The sequence below is a fragment of the Anser cygnoides genome, chromosome 18 (genome assembly GCF_040182565.1).
Source record: "Anser cygnoides isolate HZ-2024a breed goose chromosome 18, Taihu_goose_T2T_genome, whole genome shotgun sequence".
Lineage (NCBI taxonomy): Eukaryota > Metazoa > Chordata > Aves > Anseriformes > Anatidae > Anser > Anser cygnoides.
Window position 1 is genome coordinate 3,977,169 of NC_089890.1, and position 25,388 is coordinate 4,002,556.

The following is a 25,388-nucleotide window of genomic DNA, read 5'->3' on the forward strand; positions in this document are numbered from 1 at the left end:
AGTAAGGCATTCTGGAAAAGTTCTCAGGACTCTAATGATAAAGGTAAATATTCCCCAGCATGAGTCTGTTCAGTTATGTGTGGTGGTTTCCCAGGTCCCCCGCAGTCAGCAGGAGTTTTGCCGGTGACTTTGATGGAGCCAGGTACCACCTCTGGGCTTAGTGCTCGGAGACGAGCTCGTTCACCGCAGCACAACGCAGTCAGTATTCACCCAGAAGGGCAGCAGGAAACTCACACTGTAGCTCAGATGAACCTAGGCAATGATCATATTTTAAGCAAGTATGATTCATGCAGGAGTATCTGATTAGCTTCCCTCTCCACTATTGGTTTTAGAATAAAAAGATGGCTCAATTATTCTAAAGGTGCAATTTTCCATTCCTCACAAATCCATAGTCCCACTGAGCACAAGGAAGGCAAGATGGGTCCTTTGAATACTGTGGCATTGAGGTTAATGGGAGATTTAAATGCACAAGAAATGCAGGATCTGGTCATAAGAGTATTTGAAAGAGAATTATAATAGTCATAAAAATGAAAGGATATTTATTCAGAAATGCTTCAGTATCTCATAAGTTATTTCTTTTCCAGACTCTTTTCTCAGCTGGCTCACTGCAGCTCCTGCTCTCCTTAATCTTTCCTTTCTAATTCTTCTTTTAAATATTTATAAAAAATTTGCACAGATGGGGAAAAAGCTGAAGATCTGAAACAAAATTAATTTAATAAGGGAAGGACTAGAAGCCCATTATTGGTTTAGGCAGCCTCTTTTCATGCTGTATATTGTAACTAGGAATAATTAATTTGAAAGTCCTTGATCTTTGGGAGCTTTTTCATTAATATTATTATTAATAATAATAGCAATTCACATTCACTCTCTCCATTTCCCTTTCCTGCCTGTAAGTACTTCAGTGCCTCCAGGCACCCACACGCTGCCACAACACAGGGGCTGGATATAAAAGCTCCAGCTCTCTTAGATGTGCAACAAAGGGCTGCGGCGCAGGCAGGCAGCTGCAAGAGCCCTGCACGCAGCGAGAGCAGGGCCACTTCTACCCGCACACACCTGACGGCCAGGCTGGGGCAGCCCCAGCGCGCGGGGCAGGGCTGGGGCATGAGGACCTCATGTCGGAGGGGTGCCTGGTGCTCCAGCACCTTTCTCACTTCACATGCCTACGCTACAGCCACAGCCTGAAAGCTGGGAGAAAGCACAGTGCTGCCATGTGGATGCACGTGGTGCCGGCACCCGCATCCCGTGTGTGCATCCCGTACGTGGATCCCATGTGTGAATCCCGTGCTGTCAGCCTGGCCTCAGCAGATGGGGCCTAGAGCTGAGGATGGCAATTTGCCTTCAGGGCAAACCAACAGGTCTTGACTTCGGTCTCAGCAACCAAACAAAACACTTGGCCATGCTCTAACAACATGCTCAATCTACGCAGGTTTTGGTGTAAGTTTGGGTTGTGATTTTTTTTTGGTGTGTTGTTGTTTTACTCACTGTTTACATGATGACAACAGTTACCTACGCCAGAAGACAGAGCCCCCTGACATTATATATGTACCTGCTGTTGGTAAGATACAAACCCGATACAAACCATTTCCAAAGGCAGCTAAGGAGGATAAATGGTGGAGCAGACGGCCACAGCGCTCTGGATCAGCCATGCTCAGGGCAGCTCCAGAAACAAAAGCTGTGACTTCTGACCCCAGGGATAACGCACTCCACACCGCACTGCACGGCCTGCTTTCACCATCCAGGCTAAAGTCTCAGGGGCTGCCTCGCAATGTCTCATCAACTACTTAATGCCACTGCGCCCTATTCATGACTACAGCTTCTTGGTCTTTATTCCTGTAACATGAACAAACAGCTTTCTCTTACCTTCCTTTCCAATGGCCTTGTGGTCTTGTATATCCTACTCACATAACTTCTAACACTGCCAGGACACAGCAAGGCTATTCTTCTCCCTCCAGAAGTTTGCTACGCCCGTTTACAGTTTCAAGGTTTGGGGATCTGTGACTTTCTGGATGCCTGCCCCAGCAAACCAAAGCAAGAACCTGAGAGGCCCTCAGGTATCAGCGATGACAGTAACACGGAGCGGCGACAAACCTCACACCACGTGCAAAAACCTGCCCATGATTCAATTCATCCATGGTGCGTCACAATCTCATACAGGAGCAGAAGCAAAGAAAACACAAGGCCTCCATTTCTCTTTGGGTTGAAGCCAAGCCACGAGCGAGCCCCAGCGGCTGGCGCATCGGGCTGCCTGGCAGAGCCTGCAGCTGGGCTGGCACCTTGCGGCAGCCCCTGGATGCATCCCGGCACGCAGCTGCCGACTGACCACCTGGGGGTCTCCTCAGTGCCACACGCAGGGGCTTTTAACTCCTCTTTTCTGTGCGACACTACCTGCTTGTCTGCCCAATGAACACGCTCTCCCCAAGTTCCTTCAGAGCTGCTCTCTTCCCAAGTTCCCGGAGCTGCTCTCTTCCCAACTTTAAGGGCAGGAACAAAATCTACATGTCACTTCCAAACTGGATTCCTCCGAGGAAAGAATTCCAAACCGTTTGCCACACAATGGCTTTTTTTTCCCCCTTATTCATCTGCAAAATAAGTCCCGTATCTAGAAAATACAAAAGGACCATACAGACAAATAATCCCCTCTGTTTTCAGTCTAAACCATTACATGTCAACACTAATTAGTGAGACCACAAACCTCTGTTTTAAGAAAGGCTGCACTAAATGTTGCTTGAGAGCTCAGTCTCAGCAGTTACCTTCCTAAACTGAAGGATCACAAGGCCAGCTAAGCCTCTTTCAATTTAAAAAGTAATTTGTCCAAAGGCTGAAATTGAAATTATGTAATTATTTTGTACTAAATAGTACATGGCTACAGATGTAACCGAGTCTTGGAAGCTACGGAGGCACAATGGAGGACACGTAGAACATCCCGGTGAATCAGGACGGCCCACCTCTAACTAGTTTTATCCAAATTCTGAAGACAGTATAAAACAAGGATCGATCATTCCTACAATTTCAGAATGCAAATATCGAAAAGTGTATTTGTTTTTGTTTGACTTTGTTTTTTTCTGATGTATAATTCCCAAACCAGATGAGACATCTCTAGCATTATAGCCTCGATTTGAATAGTGGAGACAAAGCAAGGCAAATTGTTCTCCAACACACACATGCAGGCACACATGTCTCAAAGGAGATGGAGGAGACAAAGGTCTTGGTCTCCACCAAGGGGAATTCTGAAAGGGGAAAAAACAGCAGCAAAACCACAGTTTGGAGCCAAGAAGACAGCTAAGTGATGGCCAGGACTTCTGTCTCCTAAGAGAGCACACAAACCTCTCAGCACAACAAAAACAAGGCATTCACTTGGTCTACCTTTTGGTGCCTACATCAGTACTAAAGCCCTGGCTAATCCCCCTTGGTAGGAAATCACCAGCAGTTAATTGCACAAGTCCAAGCAAGCTGTTCATGGCTTCTGTAAGCTTACAGAGAGAAGTAGGTACGTCCAGAGGGAAATTTACCACCTCTTAAGCAACGGGTCTAAAACTCTCCAGGGACTCTGAAGGGGACCCCCTTACCTCCACTGGCTGTAGAAAAGCTCAATTCCCATTCGTGAAGTGGAGCTAAAAGCACTTCAGCATCTCACAGTGTTTTCAGGAAAAGCACAAAGTTGTGCAGCATCCAGGCAGTAACTGTAGAAGGGAAGGTAAGTATGCCCTAGACAGTTGATACGAGCTGGCTTTGCAGTGCTCAATTTGTTTGCCCTCCAGACAGCTGAAGCAAGTAAGTAATGCACATGCGCTCTTCACACCACTCTAAGCCTACCATCTACACTGACAAAAAAGAACTGAAAAAAATATCATAGAATACAGGAACTTGGAATAAACATCATGATCCCCGAGTGCAGCTGAGAGCTGACAACGCATCTAAAGAGGGATCAAAACCCACCAAAAAGGCACCGCGCTGCCTGGAAATTCCCACGTTGGCCAACGGCCATGGTCACCTCGCTGCCCACTCTGCAGCTTCCACCCGTACACAGCAGGTCAGGGATTTCTGTCTTTTTCACAAGGAGCTTTGGGCCTTGTACATGGGAAGTGTTATACACAGAATGCAATTATTAAATGGAACCAAGCTGCTCTTTGCTTTATATTAACAGACATTTGTATTACACGAATAATTTCAGAATAGATATAACACTTCTTTGCAGGAACTCCTAACATTTTATCCAGACGACCCTACCTGTTTTAATGCAAGTAATATGTTTGATACCAGCCAGCATCGTCAAATTCATACTGCCAAAACACACACACGCTACCTCAGCATCTGTACAGAAGTAGAATTACTGTACACTATTTCAGTAAGTTTTAATGGATCTTGAAAAAAAAAAAACGTGGGTTTTACCAAAAACGAAATTTCACCCCAATTCTAAGCAATAATATGTGCAGGGGAGAAGAAATTCTCAGGAAGTGTTTTTATGTAACAGAACATGAACATTTAAAATTTGCCAGACAGCTGCAAAATGCATTTAAATAAAAGCAAAGGCATCAAACAATTGCAACAAAGCCTTCCAGCTCTGCTTCGGAATGAGGCTGTTTCAACATAGTTTCTAATTTCAACAATACTTTTTTCTTGTTTGTTTTGGTCACTTTATTATTGTTATTATGCCTTGAGGCAGGATTTTCTTCCAGAACAAACATTCTGTGGGTATTTTCTCAAGATGCAACCTTTAGACTTATTGATTATTCTCCTTCATAAATGTTTATGCTCTGACTCCCATTACATTTTTTAATTTTTGTCAAGTGCTAAACAATTTATTCCAAAAAAAAAAAATAATAATAATAACGTACTGCATTTCATCACCCTGCTTTTATCCATCAGAAATTAAGAGAAAAATATTGTAAAGCCCACTGTGCTTAACCTCTCTCTCTAATTAGGAACTACATACTATCGTCTTTTTCTTCTGAAGTCAAAGGAAAAAATACGTTCAGTGTTGAACGCAACTCTCCAAGCTGATCTTTCACTCAAGTTTTCCAAATTTTAATTAAATGAAAACAATTTGGAGAAAAGGTTGAGTAGGTGGTGTGCCATTTCTTTTTCCCTGGTAAAGATAAACTCGTAACAGAGCAGAGTTTAGTCCAGTGCAGAAGAAAGCCAGAGCCGGTTCCCTTCCTGCATCCAGCCAGAGCCACGAGGTGAAAACAACAATCTGCACTGCCTGTCGGCAGACCCCCGAGCTGTCCCCTGGGGGCTGGATGCAGCTCACAGCTTTTAGCTTCAGACCACCACTATGAAGTGGGGAAGATTACAAACCAGATGAAAATGCTCCTGACTAGTGTAATCTTGCAGCCAGCTGTTAAAGCTGGCCACCAGCTTTACTGACGTGCATTTGTGCAAAGCCTTGGGTGAATTCCTGTGTTCCCATCCCACCTCAAACATGTCCCAGGCTAGTGCTGAGCAGGTGTCACTGCAGACAGGACACAGGCTTCAGTGATACGGGGAGCTCACCAAGTCCCCTGCCGGAGGTGACTGTACTCCCAGCCTATGAGAGCAGTCGTCAATTTAACCAGGATTTAAAAAAAATAAATAAATACATTACATGAGTTCTTGCTTAAGAAAGCTAGAAGAACTTGGATGAAATTATATTCTAGCAGCCAAGATGGTGCCATCAACCTGCTCTGAGATGCAGTCATGTTGTTGGGTTTTGCCCTCAAAATAAAGCAGGAAGGAAAAGTGCTGCCACTCTGATGTTATTAAAGGAACTCACAGCCCATCATGAAGAAAATCAGGGCTTTATACCCAACTCCACTAGCTCTCATGAGGCTCCTTGGCAGGTGAAGTTATGGTCTGAAGAGTCTTCAGCTCCCTGCTTGTGAGAAGCCACACCTCCCAGAGGTCGCACCTGACACAGCTGCTCTTATGGAACTGTATCAGTAGATGGGAACAAAGCAGTAAACCCACAAATATTGATCGTCACATTCTTATATAGTATAAAACACAAATGAAACAAATAAAAACATCCAGGAGAAAGACAGATTTGTGAAACAAAAATGAATTTCTTGTCTCTCTCCTACATAGCTGTGAAAAAGCCATGTGTCCCAGTCATAAAACACCCTGCCCTAAAACAACAACTGCAGACTTTTACTTACAAAGAAGAAATCCTGCAGGATAGGAATTCACATTCATTCATTCTATTTGTCCTCCCACCCACGGAAGAAATAAGTACTTTGCATTACCGCCCAGAGCTGTGGTACTATTTGGAACTCAGGTCCAACAGGACCCCGATCAGATGATCGGCATCAGTCGGGCACAGTCCTGGCCTGCTCCAGGCTGGGAGAATCAGAAAGAGATTTATACAGATACAGGAGGTGGCACCCTGCTTAAGATTGCCGCATACTAGGACATGCTGTACTTCCACTGATTCCCCTTTTTGCAGAGGAGGTACATAACCTCCATAGCACTTAACAGAACTAGATGGCGATGTCTTTTTTTCAGACTTCACGCACATAAACGGACCTTCAGAGAGCCCTATCAAGTTTCAAATGGCAGCATCATCCTCTGCTTCCAACCTGAAAATCACAGGGTAAACGTTGCTGAGTCAAACCAAACTTCAGAAAAGATATGCTACCTGACGTGACTGCATAGGAGATCTTGTGCTTTTGAGCTCCTACCGGTGTGAAACATTGCTACAGTAAAAATCATCATCACTCTGATGACCAATAATCATCCATTTACTTTAGGTGTAATCCTCCCTCTCTTTGATGGCTGAAACCAAAAACCACTTTAACTGCCTCATTTCAAATGACTCACCTGTTTCACTAAAACACTCGGTTTTAAACACTGATGTACACTTCACTCATGGAATCGATGCGCCAGGGTTACTGCAGGACAGCCAAAACCTGTTTTTCCAAGCAACCTCTGTAACAGGAAAAGTCAGCTAAAAAAAGAATATTTGCTACAGCTAAATCATATCCTTAACTCAGTGCAAATATTTTCTCGTATTTTAAATGCAATGAGAAACTAAATAAGTGGTGGCAAAGCAAAGCCACAATGGCAATGTTTGACTCCTTTCAAGCATTTAGAAGTTTATCATTAGTTAATGTGAGGGTTTTTTTGCACACAGACAGTTTTACTTTGTGTATCTTGTTGCATAAAATGATCATTAACAAGATACATTACATAATTATTCTGTTCTGCTCTACTTCTGAGCAGGCTCTCAGCTATAAATCTCACACATTCTGCACTGTGAGCAAAGGCTTCTGACAGAATCCCATGACCATGACGAACAGAATATGGGGAGATAGTGTCACTCCATTTGAGGAACTGACTGGTATCACCGTCAGCATAATAGTCCCAGATCTGCAGCAGAAGAGAACAACATTGATTGTCAACATCAAAAGGGTCAAGATAAATTAAATATTTATGGCTCTGGGCTGTGCTGACAGCACTTGATGTGTTCTCAAAGCTGATACATTTCTTCTGAAAGTTGGCCCACTAAATCTGTAGTGCTTTCTGACATTTACGTATTTATTTCCTGTGCTACTGACAGCTTGCACTGCAATGGACCAGCACTGCGCTTCAGTTCTCCAGGAGGGCTCAGCTGAAAACCCTTCACTTTCCCGTTTTCCTCAGCTACCACCATGCATTTCTTTTCAGACGGGAGGCATACAATATTAGCTTCAAGAAAAAGAAAGTAAAACACCAATAATTACACAAAAAAGAAGTGGCCGTTTATATTACATGTAGTTTTTGTGTCTATTTTTTTCCAAAGTGGCTGAAAATTGGTGAAAAAAATCAAATTCAGGGTTGGGTCTTTGTTTTGTTTTCCCCCTAACTAGAAAAACACTAATTTCAATAAGACTATTCCTGTGTTCAAGGCTAAGTTTGTGTGTTCCCACAGACTGCAAGCGTGGTCACATCAATCCAATATCTAATAGGTGCCATGAATGGAATGACTGAAGTAGCATTTAGGCAACAGAAAACCAGGAACATAACAAAATGCCAGCAAAAACGATATGATGGAGAACAGCTCTTACAAACCCGATTCTGCCTTCCAGTAGATTTCAGGTTAGGTTAATAGCACAAATTTCTTAGATTTAGGTAAGACCTCAAAGTTAGCACCTGAGAATGCAGTGTGACTGCAGTGCACATTAAATGGATTAAAAATATCTACCTAGCTTGAAAACACAGACATTAACAGGGACTCGTCATCTGAGGCTCAATTACTGGCAAGTTCCCAAAGGGATTGGGCTGAAACTCTTTACAAAGAAATGCTTCCATCAATAAGGAAAAGTAACTAAAGCAAAGCTAACAAAGCAAATTGGTATTGCAGATACCTGCAGACTGAAAAATGAGGAAAAGATGAGAGCACTGAAAAAGGAATCAGAGCCGCTTGGGAAACAGGACCCATTTGAAAAAAATTCATTTTAAATCAAAACTCACAAAATTGTTCATCTGGGAAAAGTCTTAAAAATTCAGAATGGAAATGTCTAAGTACCATCCGAGCCTTTCCTCCTACTGAGATCTAAGACACGCAGACAGATATTTGACTAAAAATTTCTTGAAAATCTCTATTGATAAGATTCCACAGGCCTAGCAAGTAAATTTGGTCTAATACTCCTTCCCAACATGAAAGGCCTCTCTCACATCTGCACTAAAATGTCCTCAGCAGCAATTTCAGACGACATTTACTTCTTAGCCAGTCCCCAGTGGGCATGAAAACCAAGGCAGACTTTGTCCTTGTGACAACATTTTACAACAGCAGCCTGCAATCTGTTTGCCCATCTCCCCTCAGTTATCTTTTCATGAAAAGCGATTTATTCCTTTTTTTTTTTTTTCCCTAGTCCTGTTTTCAAGACTAGGGAACAATACTCAGGAAAATAGCAATGGAAAAAGAAAGCTTGGTTTGCAAAAGAGACATTGTCAGCTCCAAGCACAGTCCTGTGGCAAAGACTCGATCCACTCGTTGGAAATGTTAAAAGGAGAGTAGGTAGGACTGTTTCTGTGTATAACTTGATTTTGCACATTGAAAAGGAGGATACTGAAATAGATACCTGGAAATGGAAAATCCTCCTCTTTCCTGTTTCACTGTTAAAAGCACCTGCCTCACCTCTCGTTTTAATTCATCTAGTTTCACTTTCAGTGGTTCTCAGCACAATGAGAGTCCTTCAGCACCCTGCACTTTCTCCCCATGAAAATAGGTACCATTTACAGTGTAATCAGGTCACCTCTCCATCTTCCTTTTGATAAGCTTACCAAGTTGCACCTGCAGAATCTATCATTGCAAGGCATTTTTGGAAGCCATGAGGTGCTCTCATGGCTCTTTTCCAGAGCTACTGTTGGGTCCTGTGATGGAGGAAGGAGAATGGGAATTGTCCATTCAGTGCTTGCTACAGCTCCTCCTTCCTGGGTTATTTGACAAGATCAGATTTGTCAGATTCCATTTTTGGAAAGTAGTATTTTGAGAGTTTCATCATCCTATGCTGAAAGCCAGACGCATCCTTTACTCATGTTGGCATCCCTTCCATCATTCAAGGGGAACAGTTTCACAAGGACACGGTGAATTCCTACAGCTCCCCTTGTGCATCCACAGTACTCAGGCTGACTCCTCACCATTTGCATAAATAGGTGCAAGATTCCTCAGTCTGTTCACATGCTACCAGCCCCGAAGCCCACTGCCAGAATCCCAGTCCTTCCAACCAAGGAATTCAAGAGTTTTCCCAAAACCGAGCTGCTTGTTCTCTCAACCCCTTGCTCCACCAGCTGTGCTTAGAGCGAGGGGCACGAGCTGCCCTTCCTGCTCCCACTCTTCCTGCAGCCTGACACTCAGCTCCCGTGGCACCTTCCTTTTCCTCCATTTCTCATCTTTTTATATTTCAACATTAATTTTACTGCTCACCCTTATTTCCCCCTTTCCTTTTTTTCCCCACTGCTTTCTCACTGCTCAACACCCCATCTGCTGTTTTGATTCTGATTTTACATTCACTTCTCCTTTTTCACTGCTGTTATGTGAATACCTTCTGGCTGACACCTTCCATCCTTTCTCCCAGCATTACTACTCCTCCCTTTCATTTCAGTTTGATCCTAGTCACAGTAAAGGAGAAAAGAGAAACCTTGCCAAGTTCCAAAGCATATTTTCAAGCTCAAGAAATCTGTCGCACTTAGTTTTACATTACATATCTAATGAATGACGTAAACCAATGGCAAGAAGAGAGCATAGCAAAGGACGCACACCATGCAGCGTAAGTACAATCTACCCCCACGAACATCAACAGCCAAGTGGCGAGGACGTTCCCCAAGGAAAAACTGGAAGGCCAGACTCTAGTGCAGCTGGCCATCAGGTGGCCCAGGGCTTTGAGTCTGGGCCTCCATCACCCACAGGGTTCTCTTAGCTACCCTGGGAGCAGCTTCACCACGCCTGCCCACTCAGCTTCCCTTCTACCTCCTCAGTGATGCTTCAATTCTTGCACGTAACCTTGTGCATACACAGACTTACTTGACGTTATCTGGACTTGCAAACAAAAAACACTCAAGCAAGGCTACACCAGCAGTTACTCCAGTGGAGGAATAGTAACAATGAGATGTTTCATTCTCTGATCTACATACAAAAGAAAGTGTTTTCTTTAGAAAAGAAACTGTGAGATTACGAGGCAAGAGCTAATTTCCTAATTAACTGCACAATATCTTCAGAAAACCTTTATATTACTGAATATAAGGTTAGGGCAGAGAAATGCTTTTCTGCATTAATGACATCTGGTACCAGCAATTTGCAGTTATTTTGACTGGTACAGTACTTAAATTACTAACAACACACACACAAAACTCAGTGGGCTAATAGCATTCTGTGGCAGCAAGAAACATACTTTGTCAAGATTATATTTCCACAGGACCAGATTAATCTAATTACATTTTATTTTATTTATTTTTAGAAAATGTCACTGACAGACATGCATGGCAAATAATTCGCTTATAAATTACTCCCACTCCTGCTGTAGATGTTATCAGCTCCAAAAAGCCACTGAGAACTATGTGGATTCACTGTCACTCTCAATCATTGTATATGAAAATGTCTGCAAAATTTTGTCGAAATAATACCCATCTTTTGCAAATACCATGTGTCTGATATTTCCTGAAAGGCTGCAGACTGGGCAGAAAGCAAGCAGCATTTGCTGTAACAAATGTCGATGTTGATTCTTGGCAAGACACCCCTTCCACTGATAAGCATTTTAAAGAAACATCATGGATCTGCATCATCAGAAACAGCATCTACATGAACTTAGTTTGAACTTGTTTGAAATATATGTGAAAAATCCATGACTTTATTGTAGAAACACCTAGAGACGTGGGCCTTGGTTGAAAACAAGCACCTGGAACTTGCAGCAGAGCCCGCAGCACTGGTTGCCTCGTGTTTTTCAGCCTGGCCGGGACTCACCCCAGCCGGGACTCACCCCAGTCCCGGGACCGGGACTCACACAGCCTCCATCCAAGCTCAAGCCCAGGCCTTCAGCCCCAGCCCAAATTGTCCTAGGTGTGCCCGTCCCAGCTCTGTCCCCGAGGTGATGTTTGGATTTCCTGGACTGCCCTCAGACCTGGCTGTTGCCCTCACTTCCCAGCTCTGTGGGACTGCGTCCCATCAGTGGGGCCGTTCTCCGTTCTGCACCGTGAGCGCCCCTGGCTCCGGCCTTGCCCTGCTCCTGTGCCCCCCGACATGGGAACGCTTCTTCCACAGCTCGGCGATGCGGGAGAGCACTCCCCCCTGCGGGCTGCCATGTGAGGAGGCAGCTCATGGAGTAGGCTTTGTTTAGCCTGCAGACAGATAAAAAGTGTTTTAACTTCATGCAGGAGCACTGTATGTGTGAGCCTCTCTCTAAATCTGGTTAAGAAATGATTAAAAAAAAAGACAGAGAGGAAGGAAGGGCAAACAGACACAAACATACCACGTGGCTGTATGGACCTTCAAAGAAGGAATCTCACATCATTTTCATAGAATCCTGAGAATCCCATAGAATATCCCGAGTTGGAAGGGACCCACAAGGACCATCAAGTCCTACCCCTGGCTCCACACAGAACCACCCCAAAATCAGACCATGTGTCTGAGAGCCTTGTCCAAATACTCCTTGAACTCTGTCAGGCTCAGGACCATCACCATGTCCCTGAGGAGCCTGTCCCAGTGCCCGACCACCTCTGGGTGCAGAACCTTTCCCTAACACCCAGCCTGACCCTCCCCTGTCCCAGCCCCATGACGTTCCCTCAGGTCTTGTCGCTGTCCCCAGAGAGCAGAGTTCAGTGCTTGATCCCTGCTCCCCCATTCTTCCATGTCATTTCTTTGTCCTTGTCCTGTTCCCTGTATTCTCTCCATTGTGTTTTTAAAAAGGAAAACTCCTTTTCCTTCCTCAGCCCTGCCTGAAGTGCCTATGTTCAGATTTGTGCAGTACCTCTGGTGTAAGCTTGTTTTATATAGCTAAATTAGCACTTGAAAGGCTCCAGCAGGTGAACTGACAATACCTCATGACAGCTCCTTCCTGCTATCACGCCAAATTTCTGTATTATTAATGCTGCAGACACCTCCACTTCAAAGAATTCTATGATGCTTCAAGGAACAGAGTCTCATGTATACACCAGAAGTACTTTCATGATGATTTATACACAGTTCAGCAATATTAACTGGAAGGTGCTTCCTAATGTTCAGGTCACATTCATTTGGCAATCAGATTTCAACAGAGAAAAAAACCTCATACCACGTGTAAAACCGCTAGTTAGGTTCCATCATCCAGCCTGTTCTTTCGGGTAGTAGGCAAAGTAAAATCAATACAAAACTCAAGAGAAAAACTTGAGCAAATTGAAGTTCAGCAAGGTAACAAGCACAGCACTTTCTGGGCTGTATTTTGCATTCGTCAAAGCAGCGCACGCCAGCAGTGAGAAACATCCCAGTGAACAAAACTGGAAGTTACCAATATTACCACCATACATCAGAAGTTAAAATTCAACCCTAGCACAATGACACAACCCTCCCGGAAGGGGGAAAAAAAATAATATGTTAGAAACCATTCGGTATTTCCCAGGAACTGAAGAGTACAATCTAATTGGTATTTTCAGAGTTTGACTATAGGATTTTAATGTGGGAGATTAGAGGTGCACCTGATAAAGCTGGATGTATTCCTGTGATCCCTTATACAACAGAGATTCATAATCACATCTCATATCCTGTGTTTTACGTTGAAAAATTCAAGAAGGGTAATGCTTGGAGAGCTTAATCCCTTCTTGTACAAGTCACTCAATGATTCAGAGGAAGCCAAGTTGGAGATTAACATACGATGAACACAATTATCTTCGATTTCTCCAACAGTTCTGTAATCTAACATCATTCATCTCACTCTACATTGCCCAATTGTTATGATATCATATTATTAAGAATATTTTGCCAACATAAAATAACGAGAGGAAACAAAGAGTTCCTCTCAGAAATACAAATTTAGACATTTAATTTAATGACAGATCCCTCAAAGCTGTAGAAAGTAAAGGTTCTCCTCACCTGGAAACACAGCACGCAGTAACTAACAGTGACGTCTAAACCATAGTGCTGTTTTTATTAGTAGTAGACCCCCCAGTCCTTTACAGCGTGAAAGATTTCTCACAACGCACAGAAGAACAACTGGCCTGCTTTTCCCCAACAAGCCAGCAGCACAGCCAGCAGGCAAGTGCATCTTCTGAGTGGAAGTGCTTGGTTCTCTTCTCAAAGCCACCGTATTATACAGCTGTCCCTCCACTTTGATAAGAGAAAACAAGGAGAAAAATAAAGTTTTGGAAATATTTTATAATGTTTATCCCTTTCTACTGACATTGAATAAAACAAGTTCTTTTCAGGCTTCAACTCCACTGCCTGATCACTTATCTCACTTCCTTTCCTCTTCACATAAGGTAAGTAAACACCAGTATTTCTTTTAAGCTGCTTCAGAAATTTGAAGTTCTTGTTCTGAAAGTGAGGGTTACAATCACAAACTTCAATACTACTTAATATCATAATGTCAACAAATTAATTCTCTATTCTGCTACAGCACAAATTTCTCAACTCATACACATCCTGCAGGTGAGCCTCCTACCTACAGATAAATACCAGCCCTCTCCCTTTGCAGCTCTCTGTCTGCAGTTCCCTGACACGAGTAGCCACAACTCAACAAGCTCCAGTGCACGTAAAATGCATTTTATTGCCAGGCCGTCAGCTGAACCAAGCCAGGAGTGACACCGATGTCACAGAAACACACACATGCTGTCTAAAGCATTACCTCTGATCAGGAAGGTTCTCTCCAGCCTAAAGCAGGCCTTGGAGGTAACTGGCTCCCACTCCCACATTTGTACCAGGGCACCTACAGGTTTCAATAGGCAAGCTATGGTCCTTGCTGGAGAGTTTTAAACTTAAATATATATATACACACCCACACATTCCGCAGATTAGACTACAAATAAATGTTTACCAAAAATTGAGAACAAGTATCCAGCCCATTCACAGCCACCTGCTACAGGTTTTTCTGGGCCAGCAAGCACAATGCTCGTCACAACTGCTGTAAAACACTGAAACGGCTCCATTGCCGCTCCACGAGCTGCCCAGAAAACCTCCCTTACTTCACACCTTGCTGCTGGAGAGATGCTGCTGCTGCTCCCTGCTGTTTGCCAGCTCCCTCTTCCCCCGCAAGTGTACCCATGCAGCCCTCCCCTCCCCTCTGGGCTGCCTCATCTCCCAGGAAGCCAGTTCAGCTCCTGAACCCAACAGAAAACAAACCTGGCTTTGCTGAGCTTTCTCCCATTCTAGACAGGCTGATTTGGTTGTCAGAGGATCTGACACGAGCACACACACAGGAGAGTGCCGGAATGGGACCACCTTTTCCAGCAGGAAATTAATTCAGCCCATCCATGACTTACAGTTCAGCCGAAATAGATGTTGATGCTTAGGCATATTAAAAAAATCCAACGTCCCCACACAGCAACAAACAAAAGCTAAGCACATACTGACAGTCTGCAGCTGTGCACATCAGCCTTCTCCAGACTGAGGTGCAAATTAGAAGGGAAGCGCTTGTTAATAGATCTACCTACAAAAGCTCTTAGGTACCTTCTCTGAATTTCACTGCAATTAGCCAGTCATTGTATGGGACAGCGCTCCTTACCGACTCTTCTGCTCGATGGTCTCATTTCCGCCCCCTTTAGGGACGCTCCTTGCTGGGTAGCCAAGGAAGGCCAGCAGGCCAGCCCGCCAGGAAACGCCGTGCTGCCTCCTGTGCTCTGTGCCAGTCCTATCACCAGGGCCAGGTCAGAAATTACATAATCGGATGGAGTACTCAGCATTTGTCAACAACTACGATTTTGGGGAAGAATGGAGGCAAAAAGTAGTAAATATTAAGCTACAAAGCCAAAAAGCTATGAAGTTACACCAGGTAACCTAGCCAGTCACTAAGCCAAGCAGCACTGCTTCCATGTAGTAGAGCTCTTCTTCACTTCATTTACAAACCGCCATCCTCCTAGGACTATGGCACACCAGCATAATAGTAACAGTAGTAATAACAACAACAATAATAATAAAAATAAACACAAGTTTGCAATTTAATCATCTTAAATTTCTGAACATCAGATTTTATTCTTTTACCCGGGGAAGGCCAAGTATCACAAAGTTGAAGTACGTCCCGTAATTACAACTTGCCAGCTAAGCTCCACAGCAGTTCCAAGACTGAAAAAGGAACAGAAATGTTTTCGGCGCTAAGTGAAATGTGTTTACTACAGCCAGTTAACAACTGCACCTCTTACTTTAATTAAAGCAGAGCAACAAAATGCAAAAAGTTGCAAAAAAGGCACCTCATTTACAGGAGTTTGCAGTTCTAATAACTAGATTACCTCCAGCATTTGAGCAACACATTTAATAATGTTCTCTTTAGAGGGAAAAAAACCTTCCTATGGAAGTTAAAGACTACCCATTCAAAAACACTGGCCACATCAGAATTGTACCAGCTAGCTGAATTTTTACATATAAACATTGCAGTTACATTGTAAAAGCATCGTTTCTCTTTTATAACTATGCATACAAATTATTCATATTCTTACATAACAGCCAGCTCACTGCATTCATAATGCAGCCTGCCAAGATGGCTCACTTTTATAAAGATATAGAACAAAAGAGAACAATAGTACATAATTGCTTTACAAATGGCTTTATAGAGTAATTATATCATTAGTCCTGAGTGGTTCCAGCTTCCAAGTGTTCTGCCACTAATCTTTTGAATACATTTTTGTCAGGAACTAAGTGGATATCACTGGGGAAAAAACTTGCATAGTGCAGCGCATACAACTTCACTTAGTTCCACTCAGCTTATTGAAAAGGAGTGATTTTCTATCCCCACTACCCTTGAGACAGCCAAAGCAGGAACACCTGACAGCTGCTTCTGTGTACCAGCTCCATAGTAACTCCACTCCCAAAGCTGCCTACCTTGAGTTTTATCTGTCCTGCTGCAGTCATCTGGGGCCAGAGGACCCCTGACAGCTCACCTACAACCAGCGCTGACATCCTCAGAAGGTCGCTAGGACGCAGGGACCAAAACTTCTTTAGGGATCTGCACGTAGCCTACGTCCCCCCCACTGACAGCTTGCACAGACTGCATCACCCCTGCAAGAACACGTCCTCATCTCCTCGTGTCTTCAGCTCCCCCTTTAACTTCAATTTCCGGATGAGATCATCTGCAACTGTTAGCATGCATCAGAGGGTACAGTCACTGTACTCAACACATCTGCAGCTACCGTGAGCAGCTACTACCTGCGGGTCATCTGCAACATCCACTAAAGTGCCTCGGATTGGTCAAGGACACCGGATTTGAAGCCAGTTCAACACTTGCTCCCTCCAAGACCATTTTTCCCAACAGTGCTAGCTGTAAAGCAATGCACTGACCCACGTTATTTCGACTTCTCAGTGCCCTTCTTTTCAGATCTTTTCAGTATCTTTTCAGATTAGTATTTTGCAGGAAGGAGTCCCTGTTTAGCTTGTTGGGGCAGATGCAGTGCTGCTAATCCTACTTCTGATTTACAACGTGCTCCAGTTTCCCTTGCACTGGTTTCCTTCCACACGTGGAATCCGTTATCCATCGCTCTGTACTGGCTACCCTCTTTTGTAGCACGTAGACAGGACAAGAATAAACACATTATTGAAGTAACGTAAGTGCTGTTACTGTGTACAATTACATAGGCTAGTCATCCCAGCACTGAAAGCAAAGCGTTCAAATTCCCTTGCACTTATTCAGTGCACAGGCAAGAACTACTACAGAATCCAGTCCTATTCCCCGAAGCTGTCTCTGTCAGAGATAACCCAGGTACTACCTCCTTTCAACAGAAGAGCCATATTAATCATGTGCAGCTTACCGTGACATAACAGCCAAACTTAATAATAAGCTGCATTTTGTAATCTACGAAAATTTGTAGGCTACACACTACCCAGCAAAATATGAATTGTCTGCCTTAAAAAAAAGCATCATTTGCATGCAAATAATTTTGGAGTGAACACAGATATCACAGAACCACAGATAGCAGAGAAGAGTTGGGGGGAGGGACCCCTAGGGATTGCCTGGTGCCCCCCCTGCCCAAACAGCACCACCAGAGCTGGCTGCCCAGGACCACGTCCAGCCAGGCTGGGGGGTCTCCAAGGACCTGTCCTTGTCTCCCCACCACTGGGCAGAGGGGACGATCATCTCCTGCTGGCTATGCTCCCCCTAATGCAGCCCAGGATGCAGTGGCCTTCTCTGCTAGCTCGTGTTCAACTTCTGGTCCACTGGGACCCCTCAGGCCGTTTCTGCCAAGCTATTTTGCAGCCCGCCAGTCCCCAGCCTGCAGAGCACATTGGACTGTTTCTCCCCCAGGAGCAGGACTTTGCACTTCCCTTTGCTGAACTTGGTAAGGTTCCTGTTGACCATTTTTGCCAACTGGTTGACGTCCATCCGAATGGCAGCACAACCACGTGGTGCACCGACCCACCATCTAGGTCTTTAATGAAGATGGTTTGCACCAGTACCATATGACCCTGCTGCCGCCTCTTGCATGCCTTTTTATGCTGGGTCAGGAGCTCCGTGTTCGTCCGTGCAGACCTCCAGTCACCTGCACTTCATTTCCTGCCCATCTGCTTGGCCCACTCTTGGTGGTGGAGGAGACTACCCATGAACAATAACCAAGCAGGTCCACAAACAGACCAAAGTTTGCTCTTCTCATGAAGCTCAAGGTTGTGATTCTATTTGCCTTGTCCCTTTCCCTCCAGATCCTAAACTCCACCATATCTAGGCCACTGTCTCCACGGATGCCCCCAAACTCACACGCCCAACCAGTTCTTTGTCTGTAAGTACGAGGCCCAGCACAGCACCTGCCCTTGTCCGTTCCCTGACCACCTCTGGTTGGGAGTTTTCACCACTTCAGAAGCCTCCTGCATCACTTGTGCCCAGCTGGGTTGCCCTTCCAGGGGACACTGGGGTGGCTACAGTTCCCAATGAGGACCAGGGCATGCAAACATCAGGCTTCTTCCACATGCATGAAGGCCTCGTGTCTTTCTTCTTCCTGATCAGGCAGTCTGTACCAGACACTGTCCACAACACCACCTGCACTGCCTGGTGATGCTGACCCCAAAACTCTCCACTGGCTCACCACCCTCCTCAAGGCAGAGCCCCACGCACTCCTGCTCCTTCCTCGCAGACAGGGCAACTCTTCCTCAAGGCCCAGCCTGCCCCTCCCCAGGGGCTCACATCCTCCGCTGCAGCGCTCCAGCTGTGAGCATCCCACCACATCCAGCGATCCCGGAGAGACCACAGACCTCTAACTCCCCCGTGCCGCATGCCTTTGGGTACAGACACTTCTGATGGGCACCAAGTGTGCTCACGTACCAGAAAGAGTGAGAGTGCCTCCCCCATCCTGCTGCCCTCTCAGCAACTCTATTTCTCTATTAAAGTCATTTTCGCAGCAATTAAATAAGATCCCTGGGGTACCTCTCCCTCAATCACTTTGATCACAAGCTAAAAATACCTCACGTGCACTGCTTAATCCAGCTTGTACCTGACAGGTATGAAAAGAGCCATTATATTGTCACATTCAATCCCCTGAAGCCATTAATGCTGCACAACATGAGTGACTGTGTCAGAGGCTTCGTAAGGGACGGGGGGGAGCACAGGAAGGCAAGGAAACACTTCAGGGAGAGAGGAACCTGCACAGCTCCAGACGATCTCCAGAAACACAGAACAACTAATCACTCAGGTCACAGACCTAACAGGGATTTTATTTCAGCACGCTTGATTGTTTTGCAGACAAAGTGCTTTTACAGCACCGTAATTAAAGACACCTGAGCAATCCCTGGAAATGTCCTAGTGTTGCAGTTGGTTCCCCACCCACTGAGAACACAAGCACAAGCGCTGTTGTGCCTGGCCTTGCAAGGAGCACAGTAGCTACCATGTTACCCTGGAAGTATACATCCCCTGGTGCTCGCCCAGAGGGAAGGGGACCACGTGAAAGCCAAGCAATAACCTACTCAGCGGTTACAATTAATAGCATTTACCACTTACTGAGAACTTTACATTTCTTCAATGTTTTCAAAACATTAATTACTAAGGCAGGGGAAAAAATAAAGTGTTGTTGCATTTTGTAGAAAAACGAGGATGCTGTGATGTACTAATTACCGCGTGCACCACTTTCTATCTGCTGCTACCCGACCCCTTCCGTCTGTGCAGCCGGGGCGGTGCGTGTGCCTGCAGACCCTGCTGAGCACCAAGGGCACGGAGCACTTGCAGATTGTTTTTTTCCAGTCTGCTTCTTCCCAACCTCAGTTGCCAAATAAGGATTAATCTACAACAGGAACAGTGAGTTAAAAACCAAACTTATTTTTAAGATAGACTTCGGTAAATTTAGATGAAGCTTCCTGGGACTGTGTACTTGTCAGAGTGCAACATACTGTAACTGCCCAACGTCTACATAAAGCTTTCAAAACCAATGAGATCTGTAGTTCTTTCCACCTCAAAAGGCTACACCAAAAATCAATGACAAAATCTAAACTGAATAATCACTACTCCAAAATTAGAAGCCCATAGTTACAGTAAAAATTGGGATGTAAATTTAAAAATTGGGATGTACATTTTTGAAATCATTTTTTTTTTAATCATCAAGTAGATTAGCTCAATCCTGTTATGAGTCCTGTTTCCTCATGAAGCTGCTATGAGATCTCAGAATCAGCTTCTTGGGCTGTGTCTGTTATAACTGTTATAACCCCAGTAAGAAAAGGAAAAAAAATCAAAACAATTTAAACAAGAAAGAAATGGCATCTACTGCAGAACTTAGTCTTCCAAATTCCTAAAGAGCTTCATCTAAATTAGGTAGCGCTTGGAAAGTTCCTGTAACATAATTAAAATACAATACTTAAAATAGGAAAAGGAGTTTCCACCCACAGCTCCACACCACAGACTTTTCAACAAGGTGGAAGCTCTGTAACCAAAATGCTGTTACTGCCTGTTAGCAGTGCCTGAATTCCAACATAATACTTCATAAATACTTCCCTAGTGCATCAGTACAGAAGCAGGAACACTTACTATCCCTTCTATCTAAAGTCTTCATCTTTGTCCTCGAGAACCTTCAAAACAATTTGTTTCTAAGCTTAGGATGAGGGGGCATGTTTTACTTTCATAATGGTCACTTTACTATACGTGCTGAATTTGAAAATCCAATTAAAAATCCAATACTTCAAGCTAATTCTCATTAGTTTTCAGCCTATCTGACAATCTGAAGAACATGAAACTCTAGACTGACATTTAAAGACAGAAAGAGAATTGGTTTAATTTAAAGAAGTCACTTTAGAGGAGGACACTTGTGTCTGACTCCTGTTTTTAAGGATTAAGCGGGTTGAGCATTTCAGTGCCTCATTTTGTATAAGCCTGGCCAAGCCTGAATTCTAACTTTATCATTTTATTAATTCTTTAGGAAAAAGTTTTGGCAAAACTGACAAGCAATGGTTACTTCTGCTCCATTTAACCTCTGATGTGAAGGCAGAATCACGATGCCATTAGGACGCTACGAACTCCAAGTTTTAATTCCCTGGCTCATGAGGTTCTTGGGAAGAAATCACATGTCAGTTCTCAAAAATACTTGAGGCTTAACTGAAATAGGAAGCCTTTAAAATTTCAAGACATTTCAATAAAGATGCAGAAAGAAACGCGGAGGGAGTTCAGAAGTTATTGCAGCTTAAGAATTCCACATACCTTCTGGTGACTACCTACGTTACATTCTCATTCTGCCAGCAACCTGAGGATGCAAGCTTTTCCCATTCCCGATGTATTTGTGATGATGAAGTGCAAAGTGATTGGACATTAGAGTGATGGAACATGAGTGCCCAAAACTTTAAAAAAAAAAAAAAAAACACAGCATAGTTCTCAGCAGAGCACCTAGAACAAAATGAGCTGCTTTATACAAACAGGAAGAGACTGCCCCACAGCATCATCCCTGACCCAATGGATGTGTTATTATTGAAGTACTGTTGCCTCCACCGAGCCCTCTGGGAGTACATCCACCGCAGCACTCAGCCCCCTCAGACTGAGCAGCACTCTGAGTAGCTTGCTGCCAGCAAGACTTCAGCCGCAGCTGGGAAGCTGGGAGATCTTCCCAGAAGGAGCCCTCCCCTGTCTTTTTATAACCGAATGGCCCAGAAGCCCACATCACTCACTGCCCCTCACGCCTCACCTCAGCCGTCACGGGGGCCTTGCACTTAAGTTAACGGTGACACAGTTGAGCAAGGGCATGCTTGAAGCAGGGTGTATTAGCAACAGGACACTGAACTCCCATCCAGCTCTAGCCGCAGGTCAGCGCTGTCAAAAGACGCTGAGATGACTGAAAAGCAGACTGCTGTAGCTTCCACTAGCAAGAGAGCAAATCAGAGCATCGTTTTGCACCAGGAGCTCCTGAATGAGGACAGGAATGCCATCTACTTCTCTATAGTGCTTTTCACACAGCCCAGCAAGGCTCCAGATCACTGACAGCTGAATCTGCCAGGGCACACCCAGGAAAGGACTACTCTTGCCTCTGCCTCATTTCTTACCCTCTTCTCCCTAAGCATCTGCTACCTAGCGCTCTCTAAAAGATCCTGGCTCTTCTGTCTGACCTGACACATACATTTGCATATTCCAGACCAGCTTCAAGATGAGAGGGCTGAACAATTTACAACTGCAAAGAGTACAAAAGGACAAATCAGACAGACTGCACCCAATACTTTTACTCTGCATCACACAAAATCTCTTTACATACGATCCAACAACAGACAACCGCACTTCGAGCTGTTTCACAATGGAAACTCTCGTAAAATCTCTTTCAATATCTTGTCAAAATCAGCATGCTCTGTGACTAGATGACTGTCAGGGTGATCTATAGCCCCTAGCTAGCACTGTAATATAAGCTAAATTGCCTGAGTCACAAGCAATGATAGAGTCATTCTACAGGAAATTGGAAATCAATTCTTGTCATCACTGTACATAACTCCTTTATCAGAGTTCCAGTTCACCAGTGTAATGCAAGGGAAAGAGGCTGGGAACTGACAATCATGACAAGTTGAACAGTCACACACAAATATATGAAGTGCAGAAGTCCCGTGTCTGGAATAGCACTTTCCATATGGAACATGCCAGGTATAAGCAGCCTGGCTGGGCAAAATATTGAAGGTTAATGGTAGTCATACACTTGCAAGCAGAAAAAGCTCTAGGTGTGTTGCATCGTGTTACACTAGAGGGATGTACATACCTGGGGTTTGAGCCTGAAAATGGAGGCTCTAGCCAGTAGTGTTCTCTGTGCAGTGAGTCCTAGTGGGGAAGAAGGGACAAGCTTCTGCTGAACAGCTTGTGAGGTGTATGTGTGATTAAGAAAGGCAGGGCAGCAAGAACAGTGCCTGCAAGCACTTATTCACAAGCTTATGATTCACAGCACTTTTAATCAGGACACAGTTAATAGACTCAACTGGTTAAATCAGCTTTTGTTTCTAAGAAGGAAATCTTAAAACTAAGGGAGAAGCCACTCCCTTGCTTCTGAAAGGTAGGTGGAAAAAAGAACCCAGCATGTTGCTATTCTGAGAGCATGCAATCACCTTTCTGGCAGTGATGTTACTCTATGTATGTGTTATTATATCTGTTTTTATTTAGACTAACCATCTAAGCTCACTAAAATAAGTACTAAATTTCTTTGAAAATATATGCAATTTAAGAAAATCCTCCTTGGAACAAACAAAACACTTCCTATTTCCACTTTCTGAACTGTCCTGAAAGAAAGCGAACTCACCAAGCTTCCAGCTATACACAGCAAAACCATAGCCACTTCACAGAATCCCAGAGCGGCTGAGGTTTCTCCACACAAACTCACTTGCAATTACATAATACTGAAAATCGGGGATGTGGGAACACGACGAGCGCATGCAGAGGCCAGCACAGCATGTTTCTGAGCTTAACGCAGAAATCTTAACCTAAACTAAGTACTCCTACCAAAACACAAACTCACATAAAATCTAATACAAAGTGCTCCACATAAAGCATACAAAAAGGTTCTTTCTTACTCTCCGGCCTATTAAGGAAAAAGTAGTTCCTTCACAAACCAAATGCAATGGGACAAACACTGAGGATCCCTCTCCACGAGAGCCCAAGGGCAGCGCTCTTCCATTAAGCGGAGCACAGACCATGGAGCAAACAACCCGACCACCGCAGCCACCGACCCACCCACCCACCACAATAACCAGCAAAGCTTGGAACGCGCTACAAAGGGGTCTGTTCATGGCTCTGAGAGCTGCTTCAGCACTGGCTGCAACAATGTCTGGCATTAGTCAGGCAAACGGAGAGCCAAGGGGTATCAGAAAATGACTGAGAAACTAAATGCCATCATCTTGTGTTAATTAGCTGAAGTTAGTTTACATAAGCCACCGATCTTTTTATCCTCGCTGCCCTACAAATCTAAGCACGATATTGTTTATATCCTTATAACTACGTCTGAACAAAAACTCATTCATACCCAACTTTTGAAGTGTATGAATACTTTTCAGCTCTTCTGCTCCATCATTCAGAAATATGGTTGTCCCATGCTCGTTTTCATTTTTTTGTGTAGAGGGTAGTTAGGAAAGGAATGCATGTTTTGTGGAAGAACAGTTACAAAATCTACATTTTTTAAAAAAAGAAAAATACACCATTTTTTGCCTTTTTTTTGGTTTGTTTTAAAACAAGCTGAAATCCACAATATCCCAGAAAGACACTTGTTTCTACACTGTGTTTCCACTCTAAGTCTTACTTGAGATTAAACACACTATCTACCCTTAATGATATGCCATTATTCATTAAGCTATTAAAAATTAATCTGGTAGATAGAAATTTGGTCAGATGTTTGTTTGTTTAACATCATTAAGCAGTTTTGAACCCATGAACCAAAGGAAAGAGGCTTTTAATTAAGGGATGCTGAATAAGAAGAGCACGGAAGCGGAACATTTAATTTTCAGAGTCTAGTTACATAACATGTATTCCTCGGTGGCAAAGCCAGCATCAGAAGTTCCTGCCCCACTCCACCTCTCCCTTCTTGTTCCCATTAAAATGCTGTGACGTTGTGATACAAGTTCATCGCTGCATTAACCCAGGATATCATTCGCCATCCCTGCAAAAGCATTGGAATTCTTTTAAATGCTTCCAGGACAGCCTCAAAAACACCCCGCTGTGAGGGCAGAAAACACTGGTCTGGAAATAGAAGCAACGTGACATGCATAAAACATAACTCAGCAGTCAGCGTCCATCCCGTACCACTGGACTAACACCGTCCGTGTTCACTACAGGCTGGCACCATTATCCTAACAAATTAAGCCAATACAATACAGCACTGGTTAAGAACAAGCTGCATTAATCCTTGGCTTCCTCAGGTTTACGCAAGAATACACTGGTTTTGAAAGACCCAAGACAGAAATCCACCCTGGTCCATTACCAGTGACACTCCCTGTTGAAGAAATACGGCCTGTCCTCTTCTCTGACAGTTCACACTTCTTTTGGTGGCCTTTGATTCAGTCTGGAAGACGCAACAAAGACAGCAACCATCACACAGGCACGCAACATTCATGCCCCCACATACGGGTGGCCAGCTTAAACTGGAGATTTGGCATCAGCAGACATTTTGTTCTGGAGTTGCACTCTTACATACACAGAAAGAACATCCTTAGCTACCAAAAAGCACCACAAAAGAACCAGTAAGTGATGGCAACCATAAACGGATTCTGAAAAGTCCACATGGGTCTGTAGGGAATGAAGGATTAGACGCATACAGCCCAGGTAGGTAGAACTGCAGCACTGTAAACAGCATCACTTACTGAATGCTGAATTTGCAGAGTCCTTCAAAGTCTGTATCATCCCGCA

General features: G+C 44.1%; 1 long non-coding RNA gene across 5 annotated transcripts in view; it reads right to left on the minus strand.

The window, feature by feature from the left end:
• The window catches only part of LOC125183257 (uncharacterized), a 121,149-nt gene that overhangs the window by 24,600 nt on the left and 71,161 nt on the right, over positions 1 to 25,388 (minus strand). The window contains exon 6 of one of the 5 annotated variants that reach the window (XR_007164985.2): positions 8,211 to 15,700. The exons of the other annotated variants lie outside the window; for them this stretch is intronic. This is a non-coding gene — a long non-coding RNA (uncharacterized lncRNA). Of the gene's footprint in view, positions 1 to 8,210; positions 15,701 to 25,388 lie in introns of those variants that run through there. 5 annotated transcript variants of the gene reach the window in all.